This window comes from Rhinolophus sinicus, linkage group LG15 (genome assembly GCF_036562045.2).
Source record: "Rhinolophus sinicus isolate RSC01 linkage group LG15, ASM3656204v1, whole genome shotgun sequence".
Lineage (NCBI taxonomy): Eukaryota > Metazoa > Chordata > Mammalia > Chiroptera > Rhinolophidae > Rhinolophus > Rhinolophus sinicus.
In genome coordinates this window covers 2648337-2660468 of record NC_133764.1, presented here as the reverse complement: position 1 = coordinate 2660468, position 12132 = coordinate 2648337, and the positions used below count along the sequence as shown (strand labels likewise).

General features: G+C 38.7%; 1 long non-coding RNA gene across 2 annotated transcripts; it reads left to right on the top strand.

Moving 5' to 3' along the window:
- Positions 1 to 236: 236 nt before the first annotated feature.
- Positions 237 to 11452, top strand: LOC141568924 (uncharacterized). Of its 2 annotated transcripts, XR_012492252.1 has the most exons (4): positions 237 to 375; positions 8743 to 8821; positions 9562 to 9656; positions 11037 to 11452. It is a non-coding gene; the product is annotated as an uncharacterized LOC141568924 (long non-coding RNA). The 2 variants fall into 2 exon arrangements; XR_012492253.1 differs by lacking the exon at positions 8743 to 8821 and having other exon boundaries at positions 239 to 375.
- Positions 11453 to 12132: the final 680 nt, after the last annotated feature.

The following is a 12132-nucleotide window of genomic DNA, read 5'->3' as shown; positions in this document are numbered from 1 at the left end:
CTGAAGCAAAAGCGGGTGCAAGGCAGTTAGCGCCCCGCCACCGGGACGCGAAGCGGCCCACGCAAACGAGCTCTCGAGAGGGGTTCTTCCTGCCTCCTCCATTTCGTGGCTGTCATGTGACCCAGTGGACACAGGCAGGAGGCCTAGCGTCTCCAAACTCACCGGGCGTCGTTGGCTGGGCCTCTGCGTCTGTGGAGAGTGGTTGCCGTCACCCAGCGCCTCATCAGCGCCCCGGACCCCGAAGCCCGCGAGGCGAAGATGATGTGCCCACCGCCCTCCTCCTTGTCTCCAGCCACTGCAGCTCCAACACCTTCTCTCACTGTTAGCTGCCTTGGCTTTAAGCAGCCAGAACGGATTTCAAGAATCCCCTCTAAGGTTAGTCCCCAGAGAGCAGGGAGCCAGGGCTTCATTCCTGCTGTGCTAGTGTGGCCATCCTTTCCCGCAATGTGCGAACGTCAGCACTGCCCAGCTCTACAAAACGTTCTCCCGGGGCTGCATGTCACCCGCTAGCTACCGTCCCATTTTCTGCTCCCCTTTAGAGTAGAAGTCCTCCGAAGAGGGAACTCGCTCCACTCAGATTTCTCTCTCTCTTTCCTAGTTGCCAAATTCTCGGAGGTAATTCTCAGTTCTCTCATTTTACTCTGCTCAGCAACAGTTGGCACCACAATCATTGATTGCTGTGTGCTGGAGATAATTCCTTCACTTGTTTTTCATCACCCTGCACACTTCTGATTTTCTTTATACCTCCCCGAGTCCTCTGGGTTTTCCTTTGCTGAACCGTCCTCCCCTTCCAGACCTCTTAGTGTGCAGGTGCCATAGGGGTCAGTCCTTGGACCTCTTTTCTTGTCATAGTCACTCCCTCATCTAATCCCATGGTTTTAAATTCAACCTCTAGTCCCATCCTTTCCTCTGAATTCCAAGGGTTGTATGTTCAACTACATCTTATTCACCATCTTAAATTTAACGTTAGATAGAACTTTTGATGTATTCTCATCCACCAAACAAATACAATGTACACCTCCGCCCGTGTTCCCAATCTCAATAAATGGTACCATCCTTTATTGTGTTTATTCAGGCCAAAAGTCCTTGGAGTCATCCTTAACTCTTCTCTTTGGCCCTATCTTCAAAATAATAATAATAATAATAATAATAGATTAAATCCAACCACTTCTACCCTGGCCCAAGCCATAGTCATTTTCACCTACACTACATAAAGCACTAGCATCCTACTGGTTTCCCTGCTTCTACTCCTGATCCTGGAGGTTATCAGTTCTACATTTGCTATTTTATACTCTGTACTACAGAGGCCCAGAGTGTATAAACAACTTGTCCAAAGTTCTCATGCCACCTGGCTTCCAATAAAGTTCTGCCAGTAGGAGGCATGAGCAAGAAATCTGAAGGCCGGAAAGTAACCTTTGCCTCTGGATTCAACAGTGTGGCAATTGCTGGCCATTTCTATAATGAAAGTGGAGGTAGGATAATTCCTAACTCTAGCAGTTCCTTCCTTGGTCGAGGTGGCACCTCTAAACAGCTAATGACAGTGACATCATCTCCAAATTGCACCGGAGCAGGTGTAGCTCCTGTGGGTTCCAGCCAGGGGTATTTTTAGTAGCTTTGAATATTCCATATCACCCCATTCTTCCCCTTCACATCTATTACTCTTAAAATTCCTTCTACCTGAAATAACTAGAGTGGTTTCTCTTTTCATGGCTGGATCCTGACTAGTACAACTCGCTATACAGCCTTTTCTGAACCTGGCTGTCAGTAATTCTTGCAGAAGATACCTCGAGCATGTTACTTCCCTGCTCAAAACTTTCCAATGGCATACTCTGACAATTAGAATAAAATCCCAAACCCACACCATATTCTCCAAGCCCTGTATGTTCTGGCCTCCAGCTTCTTCTTCATCCTTATTTTGTATTATTCTCTCACTTAGTTGAATTGGTTTCTTTGCTGTTCACTGAACACTAACTACATTCCACTTCAGGCCTTTTGCACTCTGCTGTTTTCTTTGCCAAAGTTCTAACATTCTCACATAGTTTCATTTCTGCTTAAATGTTACCTCCTTAAGGAAGCCTTCACTGACCACCATGTCTAAAGTATGTAGCAGGCTCTGCTACTCTGTTCCTTACCCTGTTTTAGTTTATTTGTTTATGTCTGTCTTCCCCATTGGAATGTCTTAAAAGTCAGGGACTTTTTCACGTTCACTGTAAAACCAGTGCTTATTATAGAACCTGGCCAATAGTAAGTACTCAGTAAGTATTTGTTGGAAGAATGAATGGTAAACTTTCAAATACCTTAGTCTCAGTGTCTTGGCGCTGTCCTCTTTTGTGGCTTTCTCAATAGCATGTAAAATTTGAGGCTTATTTAAAGAGATTCTTGGTGAAAAACAGAAGTTGGCGTGACCATCAAACTCTTCTTTGCCTCTACTTCTCCCTTGCATTCTTTTGGGGAAAAAAACAACACAAACAAGCAAAACCCAAAAACATTTGGAGATGCCATGATTAAAGGGGACTACATTCTCCCAGCTTTTGAATGATACACTCATTGACAAGTAGCTGTGGGCCACGGATATCACCAATACAGCATATAGTACTCTCGGGTGAGTGCTCACAAGCTATTTCTTTCAGGAAATGTGGTAGACTGCAGTAATTTTTGTATGCCTGCCCACAATATTTTTCCTAATCCCCTCTTTTTTTTTGTTGGTAAAGGAAGTTTCTTTATTGTGGATGATCCACTCCATGACCCCTCCCCATTACAACCTCAAGGTTTCTGTATGACCTACGCCTGTAGTCAAGAGTGTCAAATCTTCCAACTAAAGTAATTGATTCAGGAATGTGTGGGCGAGGCAAACCTGCCTATTCAGCCCTCCCTAGAATTTTTGGTAGAACTATCATGAAAGAGACATGCTTTTCTCCATGGGCCCACTGGCTATGTGGATGGTGTAATCCTGAAGCCCCCTGAAGCTAATTTGTTGGCACTCAGCGAGAAATGACTTACTGAGAATACAGCAGAGATCAGAGGCGGTGTCTTCATAAGGTTATTTGTATCCAGTTAAGGCTTGAAGCTAAAAGTACATCTGTGAAGTACACCTTCACAGTTCCATAAGCCAATAAATTTCCAAATATTAGGGACTCAAGGCTTGAATTGAATTTTCGCCACTTGGTACCAAGAGACTTGATTATTATAGAGACTTGCCACATTTCCCTTAATTCTGTTGTCCAGGTCCTCAGATTAATTCCACTATGGGGTAAAAGAAATTAAAAGATCGTAAAACTGTGAAAACATGTAAGCAGTCACTATACTCCTTGCACGGGAGCATGAGTTATAAGCAAGTCATTCAACTTTCTAGGAAACTAAATTAAGGCCAGAAGGAAGATAGAAGTCCCAGGAATACACTCACTTTAGTCCCCCTGAGGTGGTGAGAAATAAGCGTGTCTGTTTCACCCTTGCCTTTAAGAAAGCCCTCCCTGCTGACAACTGTGGAAATCAAATGTCCAAACCTTACAGATAGGCTACCATTTTTATTTTTGGTAATATTACGTTTTTACTGGATATGAAACTAATACAAAACAGCGCATAAATTATAAATATAACAATACATTATTACAAAGTTAACCCATCTATGTATGTCATCCAGAACATTACCAGCATCCCTCTTATATTCCTACCCAATCACTACTCCAGAATTTCTGGATGAAAGTAAATAAATGTTTAACATGTTTAGTAGGCAAATAATTTTCCAACATACTTGAATCAATTTATATTATCCACTAATAATATATGACACCCTAAAAGCCCTCAGCCTCTCCAATGCTTGATAACGTCAGTTTTTAAAACTTAACCATTCTGGTGGATGTCTAATGTTTTCTCATTGTGATTTTAATTTGCAATTCTCTGATGACTAATGACGGTGGTCACCTTTTCCTATGTTTATTGGCTATTTACATATATTTTCATTTCAGGGAATAACATTTTGTGAAAGGTGTTTAAGACAAGAAATCTGAATTAAAGCCTCGGACTGCACTGGACACCTGTCCTCTTACCACATCCTTCTTCGGCAAATACCTGCCTAATACAACTGTTTGTGTCCACAAATCAGTAATAGTCAGAATAGAACAAACATAGGACCCATGCATAGATACCACACGCATAGCTACATGTACCATTAAGGAAGAGGAGATAAAAAAGCACCCAGATGTATAATTCTCAACAATCTATAGATATTGAAACATAATCTTTGGGGAAAAAAAGAGAAAAAGCCCAAAGAAATGCTGTAAGAGATTAAAGAATAAATGATTAGATAATAGAGGACAAACGAATAATTAAAACTCAGGAAAGAAATGGAAGAGAAAAAGAATACTTTAACAGAGATGAAAGAATTATTAGGTTGGTGCAAAAGTAATTGCTGTTTAAAAGGTTTAAAACAATTGCAAAAACTGCAGTTACTTTTGCACCAACCTAATAGAAATAACAAAAGGTAGAGTAAAAAAGAGATATAAAAAGGAGTTTGACAAAATCACATAAAATGAATGGAGACAAATACTGCATGATTCCACTTACATGAGGTACCTATGTTAGAACAAGTTCTGGGCGGTTCTTACTAAATACTATTCTTGCTAAATGTTAAAACGTAACATTTTGCAGATGCAGCTGTAAACAGAATGAGCTTGACAGGAACTCAAGAGGATACATGTAGCCAACTGCAAGGGAGATACCAACCTGTAATTACCAAATGTGTATATAAGCAATGGCTAAGTCTCCCTTTTGGGGAGACAGAGCTTTGGATGTGAATCCCGTCTCCTTTGCTTGCTGCAAGTAAATAAAACGACCTAAGGACAACCATGTCTTGTTCTTGAATAAAGTACCCCAAACAGTGAACTCCTTGAGTTCCCTAACACCTAGAGTGGTCAAATTCATAAAAACAGAAATAGAATGGTGGCTACCAAGTACTGAAGGAGGATGGTGGTAAATGGAAAGTTACTGTTTAATGTGTACACAATTTCCATTTGGAATTATGAAAAAGTTCTAGTGATAGATGCTGGTGAATGCACTTAATGCCACTGAATTGTGCACTTTAAGTAGTAAATTTATGTACATTTTACCACAATTTAAAAAATGAAATGGGAGGGGAAAAGATATAAAAGTGATTCAAAAAAGATGAAAGATGCTTTAACATGATAAAGTCCATATATAAAAAACTGATAGCTAACGTCATACTCAATGGTGAAAAAGAGTTTCCTTTAAGATGAAGTACAAGGCAAGTATGTCTACTTTTGTTACTTCTGTTCAATACAGTATTGGAAGTTGAAGACAGAGCAATTAAGCAAGAAAAAGAAATAAAAGGCATTCAAATTGGAAGGGAAGAGTAAAATTTTCTTTGTTATTATCTTGGTCCAAGACCTGGGGGCCATCTGTGTTTTCATAAAATGGGTGCTTCTCAGCTTTTATATTAAATTATCTGATGAACATTTTGGAAATGCTAGCTTCTGCTCAGGCATGCATTTATCATTTTCCTTGTAAAGCTTTTATATATTTCTTATTAAGTTTATTCCCAGACATTTGATCCTTTTGTTGCCAATGTAAATGAGGTCTTTCTTTTTATTATATAATCTAAGTGGCTGTGGTTGTATGTAGGAGGGCTGTTAATTACTATATGTGAATTTTGTATCTTGTTACAATTCTGACTTCATCTTATTGTTTGCATTAGTTTTCAGTTGATTTTCATTTCAGTTGAGTCGATAATCATCTAAAAATAATCTTAATTTTATATTCTCCTTTACAGATTTTATACCACAGATTTCTTTTTCCTGCCTAATGCCTCTCATGGTATAATGAACTGATGTGGTATTAGTGGAATTGGTATTGTGGTATTGGTATTAGTGTGCTTGTCTTGTGTCTTGTTCAGGACTTTAGACGTAATGCTTCCAAGATTATCTCTACCAAATATTATGCTGGGTTTGGGGCTTACACATAAATAAGTTTGTGTATGTATGTTTGTTAAATCATGTTCAGGAAGTATTCATGAACTCTATTTTATTGAATGTTTCTAACAAGAATGGTTGAGCCTTTTGTCAAATGACTTTTTATTGCCTGGAGGGATGATCTGATAATTTTTCTCCTTATATCAATTATAATGATAGATGATATTAATTGGTTTCCTCATGTTGACCAATCCTGATTATTATGTACTATTCTTTTATTGAACTGCTGGATTTTCTTAATATGTTATTCAAGAATTTTGCAAAGATATTTATAAGTAAGATTGGTCTGTAGTTTTATTTTTGTGTAATCTTCTTAGGGTTTGATATTAATGATATTAATGTTACACTCACTTGATAAAAATAATTAAAATGTACATAGTATAGGAATGATTTATAAAGATTTGGTGTAGTTCTTCTATGAAGCTGTCATGACCTGGTGTTTTGGAGAAATTTATCCTTACAGTTTTCACAGTTTCTTCTCTGAAAATCAGTGTTTAGCTTTTCTATCTTTTGTTGGGTAAACTTTGGCAAATTATATATTTTTAGAAAATAATGTATTTATCAAGATTCTAAATGTATATATTTGTCCAAAATAATCTATTATGTGCTTTGGGGGTAAGTTGTTATATACTGTATGTGTTCTGCATATATATTGACATCTGTATTTTCTATAGACTTCTTTCAGTAATGTCACCCTTAAAAATAAAACAACCAGTTGTTTTACTAGAAAAATGGATTTACTTGGGATTGACAGAAGAATTGCAATTTGGGACATGCAGCCTATGGCAAAACTATAGGCAAGTTCGGAGATCAAAAGGGAGGAACCTTACTTTCTAGAGAAAAGGAGGGTGTTGGAAGGGGCTGTTAATAAACAAATGTCTGTTGGAGGAAACCTGGAGTTCCAAGTATAGTGACTTCCCATTTGCTGAGTCACAGGGGAGTTTAATTGGAGAAAATAATAGCCTAATTCGCAGACAAAACACTGTAGAATGTATTAAAATAGCACCTTTTGTTCTGTATCCTACAAGTACATTTTTGCTATTTAAAAAATTTTGAATCTGTCCCCATTTCTCTGTGAAATTTTAACGTTGCAGCTGTTACAAGAACATTCTTGCACCCACACAAACAAGTTGCTTAGTTTCTTATCTTGACTGTTTTGAAATGTCATTTGATGGCTTAATAAGTAACTGTCCTCATTGTCATCTCTCTTTTTAATGACCATTACAGGCTGGGAGCCAGTGGGGTATTTGATTAATGTCAAACTGGACTTTGTCATTCTCTTTTTGGTACATAGAACTGCCACGTATTTATTACTGTGTCATCTCTACCAAGCATTGTTCTAGACACCAGAGAAATACATTTAGCCAAATAGCAAGATCCCCTGCCCTAATGAACTTCTGAGGTTTCACAATTTAACTTTATTTAAAAAAAAACACAAAAATGTAAAACCTCTCCCGTATAAGCACCTTAAGAATAACGATACTTCAGATTTCCCACTTTGTCCACAAAAGTTCTTCTTGCTATGGTACATGGTAGGTGCTCAGATTTGTTAAATACACTTTAAAATTTTAAAGTTATACACTAACATGGAAATTTTTTGAAAATACATAAAAATATCAAGCAGAAATTAAATTTACATATAATGTCACTTCTCAGATACAAAAGCTCAAGCATTAACGTATTTTATTCCAGTGTTTTAAAATTATTTTTATGCCAGTAATTTTTCTGTTATTCACAAATGTGGAATTATAGTGAATATGCAATTTCCCCTTATCCCATGGTGAAGAGATGGGATTTAGTAACTATGTAATATTTCCTTATATCATTTATTTAATACTTTCCTAATAGTGGACATTTAAATTGTTCCTCTTTATAAATAACATTGTGATGAGCATCCTAGTTATATGAAATATTAATGACATTCCTGAATCTTTCCTTAGGATGGATTCCGAGGAATGGATTCACTCAATCAAAGGGTGTAAACTGTCAGTCCATCTAATTCTCAACTGGAGAGGTTATTCCAGTTTTGCGTAATTGTGAGAAATCTATGGGAGGCCCAGCCTCAGTATTTCTTTGCCAGGCATGGAATGAATGAGTTAGTGCACACCAAATTCCATCTCGAGCCAAAATGGCTTGCTGGGCAGTGAAATGTTTGATATATGGGTTTATATAAGTAAGAAATAAAAGTATATATTTTATATATGCTTTGATATATAATTGATATGTTAGTGGTTTAAATGGTTTCTTGTCATAAGTAGTTAGGCATTTTTACATTTTGTGATGGGGCCCTTTGTAGTCTCAATAACCTTTTCCACACAGCAATTGGAGAGATGGTTTTCAAAGTGGGCTTCTGAAAACACCTGGTCTCCTAAATGTAAATGCACACATCAGTCTAAAACCCTTCAGTAGCTTCCCATCAGCTGGATCCTCAGGACTTGATGCCCACCCTGTGTGTCCTGCTTCCCTGAAATCCTCCTGCATTCCACTGCTCGCCTGCCCCTCCTAACTGGCCTTTCTGCTCCTGTGACATGCAAACCAGTTCCTCTGGGCCTGGGCTTGCTCTTCTCTCTGCTTGTAGGGCCTTTCCCGGAGCTGTCACAGCCGACTCCTCACCATTCCTCTTTCCCACTCAGAGAGACACCTGACCATCTTCCTAACTCAGTGCAGGTCATTGTTACAGGCTCTATCCCAGGTCTTTCACGGGACTTACAACTCTTAAAATTAACCAGTTTCCTTGCTTATTGTTTGTTTCCCACAGAATAGAAGCTCCATGAGGCCACTGAACTTTGTTCAGTTCTGTGTTTCTAGCACTTAAAACAATACTTGGCACAAAGCCGGTAAATATTTGTTAAATCAACATAGAAAGGAGCAAACAGTTTGCGGGGGAGGGTGTTTAATCGTATTATTATTATTATTTTTTAACTGTCTCAACTTTTTTTTTTTTAAGATTTTATTGGAGAAGGAGAACAGGACTTTATTGGGGAACAGTGTGTACTTCCAGGCCTTTTTTCCAAGTCAAGTTGTTGCCCTTTCAGTCTTAGTTGTGGAGGGCGCAGCTCCGCTCCAGGTCCAGTTGCCATTTTCTAGTTGCAGGGGGCACAGCCCACCATCCCTTGTGGGAGTCGAACCGGCAACCTTGTGGTTGAGAGGACACGCTCTAACCAACTGAGCCATTCAGGAGGCAGCTCAGCTCAAGATGCCGTATTCAATCTTAGTTGCAGGGGGCGCTGCCCACCATCCCTTGCGGGACTCAAGGAATCGAACTGGCAACCTTGTGGTTGAGAGCCCACTGGCCCATGTGGGACTCCAACGGCAGCCTTCGGAGTTAGGAGCATGGAGCTCTAACCGCCTGAGCCACCGGGCCGGCCCTAATTGTATTATTGATTGATCAATTGATTACCATTGATAGGTCCATGGTAAGCTTAAGTCTACTCCTTGTCCATAAATACCTAAAATTTTAGGGAAGTTACTTCAGCTGAAATTTATTCTGCAGATACACTAGTTGGGGAAGAATTTTATTGATGAAGGGTACAGAACTGAAGAAAATCTAAACCATGATATTCATTTACATCCATAGGTGTCTGACCTGGATTGACGATTTGTGTCTTCTTTCAAGGTGTTTTCTATCTGGTGAACATCTGGAGGATAAACTGGAATACAGTCGCAGAGCAGGTAACAGACAGGTTGTCCATTTAGAAATGTGGCTCTACTTGATCCCAGGGGATGGTAAGGAATCTTTTAGGGTCAAAATAGTAAGAATGCCACCAGCAGCATGAGTCACTTTGAATCATGAAATGCATCTACTGTGGGGTTGGGGGCAGAAGAATGTCAAGTTTCAGCATTTTCCTCTTAATATGACCTCATGTAATATCTACCAACTGGGGATCAACCAAAAAAAAAATTATCGTGGAAAATATTTTGGTATAATACTCTTAGAAAACTAGGAATTTGTTTCCTACTTCTACTGACTTGCTGTCTATTTTTAGGCCTCTGTTAAAAATCTTTTTGTCCGTGGTGTCCTCAAACACAATATACTAAGTCCCTGTAACCAGTAGGAAGTACATGGGACAGACCGAACTGATGAGGACAGGATGGGTCGTGACCATATGGGCATCTCTGTAGTGACTGTGGACCCTGTTCATGGAGTTGAGGCCTCAGATGAGATGTACGGGAGGTTGGCTTTGGGGAGGTGTTAGTGACAAGGAGACATGAAGGATGGCTTTAGGTGCACAGACTGTCACAGTCTAAGTTTTGACCACCCTCTAAGTTTCATATCCCTTTTGGTTTTTTAAATTGTGATGTATTATGTCTTTCCTATCTTCAGTTTGATTATTGGAGGGAATAAAGTGTACAGGACATGAAGTTGGACCATGAACTACCCATGAGACCACAGTGCCATTTATCTTTAGACTTTATTCCTTTTATTGTTGTTCAGTAACACTAAAGAGCACAAGTGCAGAAAACATGTTAGATTTGCAGCTATAGCAACCAGTAGCATTTTATATAACCATTGTGAGCTGAGTGTCAGGGAGAAGAATAGTAGTTGTCTAGTGATAAGTTTTATCGGTATTGTCATTTTCAGGACCAAAAACCACTGTCCTAGATGTTGCAATCCTTTAGCAGTAGTTTCAGCAGTAGCTGAAATGAAGTTTTAACAAAAGACTACTAGTCTAACTTGGCATACATTTCATTTACTTCTGTGACACCTGTTTTTAGGCACAGTTTCGTGCTAGGATGAAAGGGATTCAGAAGACCCCACTTACCTCCACAGGTAACAGAAGACCTCCTCTGGTGTACTCTGTTTCTGTTTTACAAGATGAAACGTGAAGCCACACTTGTTTGGTTCATGAGATCCTGCTCTTTTGCTCAATAAAACTTGTATCTGCCCTGATAATTGGGGAGATCAACTCTGTGTTCTTCTATGAAATGTTTTCAATGTGATTTCACATATACCGACCAACGATTGGTGGTCATTGTTTACAGTGTATTTTGTGTCACATCGTGTACTTAGTCAGGCACATAAGTTAGTACTACACTGTTCTCTGCCAACAGATGGCTCTGGCCTGGAAAAAGAAGACATGAATGGAGTTTTACCGGATGTCATCAGACCAGAGAATCAGGCTATCCAACTGATGGTAATGGAAGAAAACAACCAGCATACAATATTCACGGTTAGGGATATTTTGACAGTGAGACAGTTGATTTTCTATTGTGGAATAGCTTTAGTTGTTGCTGTGGCTGTTCTATTAATAGGCATTTTAATAAGAGTTTTCAATGACTGTGGCTAAAATAGAAGGATTATCATCAGCCCACCCACTGGATATGATCATTATGTTCCATACAGGTGTATCTCACTTTGATGTGCTTCGCTTTATTGCGCTTCACAGGTGTTAAGTTTTTTTCTTGTTCTTTGCTTTTATTTAACTCAAAATAGCTTATAACAAAAAAAATTTTTTAAATATCTTCAATACTTGACTGTTCAATTATTTTTGGTTGATGATATTTGATTATTTAGTTCTTGCTTATTTCCAACGTATAGTAACATATCTTCGCGTATATCTCTCTGAAAGTTTACAGCAGGCTTTTAAATTTGTACATTTATATTCTAACCAAACAACATGATTCAGTAGTTTTAAATATAAGTATTCTTCTTCCACACAGATACCTACTGAAACTAATAACCATAAATAGGCTAGTTATTCATTAGTTTTCAATGAAATATCCCAATACAGCCCACATATACAGGTTGCATAAATGCTTGTATCCTTACTACTTAAAATATGGATGTCTGTAAGATGTCCAGTGGAGTCATGTCATAAACACATTTAATTAGATTAATTGAATATGTGAGGTCAGTGAAAAGGAAATGATAAGGAAAATAACAGTAAAAATCCCAGGGCAATGCCACCTCTTCAATGACTGGATGCCCATGAGTAAACCAGGTTGAGTGTCGTCAATGTGGGGTTCCCTCAGTCACTGTCAGTTCATAGTCTGTCTCTGAGAGGGCAAGCATCTTGCAGGGGCAAGTGTTATTCTAGTGTCTAAAGATCTGTGTTTTTTATACCAAATAGCCTCTAGAGAAGCACCAATACCTTCTGTTGCTCTTCAACCGAAACAACAGTCATTTCTTCCAACACTGGAAGAACAG